The sequence below is a fragment of the Medicago sativa genome, chromosome 8 (assembly GCF_051527215.1).
Source record: "Medicago sativa cultivar Bolivia chromosome 8, Bolivia_mono, whole genome shotgun sequence".
In the NCBI taxonomy this organism is placed as follows: Eukaryota; Viridiplantae; Streptophyta; class Magnoliopsida; order Fabales; family Fabaceae; genus Medicago; species Medicago sativa.
This window is the reverse complement of record NC_140756.1, coordinates 52,309,049-52,311,377: the sequence shown is the minus strand read 5'-3', so window position 1 is coordinate 52,311,377 and position 2,329 is coordinate 52,309,049. Positions and strand designations below refer to the sequence as shown.

Below are 2,329 nucleotides of genomic sequence, written 5' to 3'. Positions count from 1 at the left end.
ATATAAAAATTCATATTAAATTCATGTTTTGTTAAAAAATTCTATTTTTTTCCTAAGAGATTATCATAATATTATGAATTATTTTGCAAAATTTTACTCAAAAATATGAATTCTACATGAGTTTACTTTAAAATTTTTAGAGGGACCAAAAGCCGAATAAAACTTTTAGAGGGACTAAAACGAAAAGATGACATATTTATAGGGACCAAAAACATATTTAACCCATCTTTTTTTATCAGCTGAATTTATTTAATTCACTAAATGAACATTTGGCAAGTCAGTTTGTTACCATATTATTGTAGAGAAAATTAGTTTTTTAAATTAATAAATTATTTTTAATATTAATATTTATTTCACAATTATTATCTTAAATATTGTGGTAAATGAGAGAGAAGAATAAAAAAAATTATCACTATAATAGACAAACACAAATCAGCTTATACTTCCTATACAAGTCTCTTAAAAATGTCAAAATTATTATGGCGGTACTACTCAATGTATGGACATGTGGAGAGACTAGCAGAAGAAATAAAGAAAGGGGCAGATTCAGTAGAAGGTGTTGAGGCCAAACTATGGCAGGCATGTATATTTATGTTTCATGTATCGTAGTTCTGAATAATATAAATTCAATTGAATGTTGCAAACACTCTGCATTAGTTATTATTACTTTGATTTCGAAGTATCTATCGGCGATTCTCACACACATTACTAATGTGGAGAAGTATTGCGGATCAAACATCTACAAACACATAAAACGTTCCCGGAATCTTTTACCATTTCGACTGCATTTGAGACATAAACCCATGAAATTCTACTTGAATAGTTGTATTAAATTCAATTTTGCTAAATATGCGAAGGGGAGTTAGGTTGTTAACATTTTCTTTGTTGAACATATATATGAGCAGGTACCAGAAATATTGCCAGAAGAGGTACTTGGTAAGATGAGAGCACCACCCAAGAGTGATGTACCAATTATTACCCCGAATGAGCTTTCGAGGGTGATGGTTTTGTCTTTGGATTTCCAACAAGATTTGGAATGATGGCTGCTCGGTTTAAAGCCTTTCCGGATGCAACCGGTGGTGTATGGAAAACTCAACAGCTTGCCGGTAAGCCTGCTGGAATCTTCTACAGCACCAGCTCCCAAGGCGGTGGACAAGAGACTACAGCGTAAGAGCCTTTACTCGAACCATTCTTAGTGCATATTTGAATAGTCGGTGTGATTTGGTCAACCTACACTACACTAGGAGCTTTACATAGTCACGATGCAACTGTGATTTTTTCGAGCTCACTGTCAACGCAAATATATATATATATATATATATATATATATATATATATATATATATATATATATATATATATATATATATATACATACACACACACTTAATCATAAATTTGTAACAATAACACAATATTTACCATATCCAGTCAACGATCAACAAACATTGTCCATACTTAGAAATTGGATTCAGAATACAATCTTGGAACTTGAATCGTCAAATTTTGATCCAAAACTCTAGTTTCCGAGTGCATGATTACGTGAATACATGAAATTTTAATCTTTTATACATTTGTAAGATGAATGAAATATTTATGTTTAGAAATTGTGGATTTAATATATGCCAGGCTCACTGCTATAACTCAATTGGTGCATCATGGAATGCTATTTGTTCCAATTGGGTATACATTTGGTGCTGGAATGTTTGAGATGGAAGAAGTGAAAGGTGGAAGTCCATATGGTTCAGGAACATATGCTGGTGATGGATCAAGGCAGCCAACTAAGCTTGAGTTGGAACAAGCATTCCACCAAGGGATGTATATTGCCACAATCACAAAGAAGCTCAAGGAAACAGCATAATGTTGTTGCATTCAATCAACATATGCGTACAATTCAAAGATGCTTGAAAATCATTAGTTTAATTAGTTTAATGTGCTTTCAGAAATAAAATTTGTTGTTTTGTACTAAGTACTACTTTTCAATTACATGGTGTAATGTTTATTGATAGTTGTTGAATAAAGAAAGATTGTTTGTCTTATCATATAGGCTTAAAAAATTTCTGATATGTTCTTTTCTCTCTGTCGTTTTTTTTACTTGGTTATTGGAGTGATTAATTCATGGTTAGATGCTAATTGTTTGTGAAACAAGATAACTAATTTGGTCTCAGATTGGTTACTTGTGATGCAAGTTAGTTAATATTTGTTAAGTTTGTCAAATGGCGAATGGAAGCACAAAACAACATCAAATCAATTCCTTCCAAATCTGTCGGTTTTCAAAGGAGAAAATTATGATTGGTGGTGCACACATATGAAGGTCATACTCTTATTT

At 31.8% G+C, this 2,329-nt stretch overlaps 1 pseudogene across 1 annotated transcript; it reads left to right on the top strand.

Moving 5' to 3' along the window:
* The first annotated feature begins 1,629 nt into the window (after positions 1-1,629).
* LOC146899443 (NAD(P)H dehydrogenase (quinone) FQR1 pseudogene) lies at positions 1,630-2,042 on the top strand (annotated as a pseudogene). Its single transcript, XR_015024160.1, has one exon. The product of XR_015024160.1 is annotated as an NAD(P)H dehydrogenase (quinone) FQR1 pseudogene (transcript).
* The last annotated feature ends 287 nt before the right edge of the window (positions 2,043-2,329 follow it).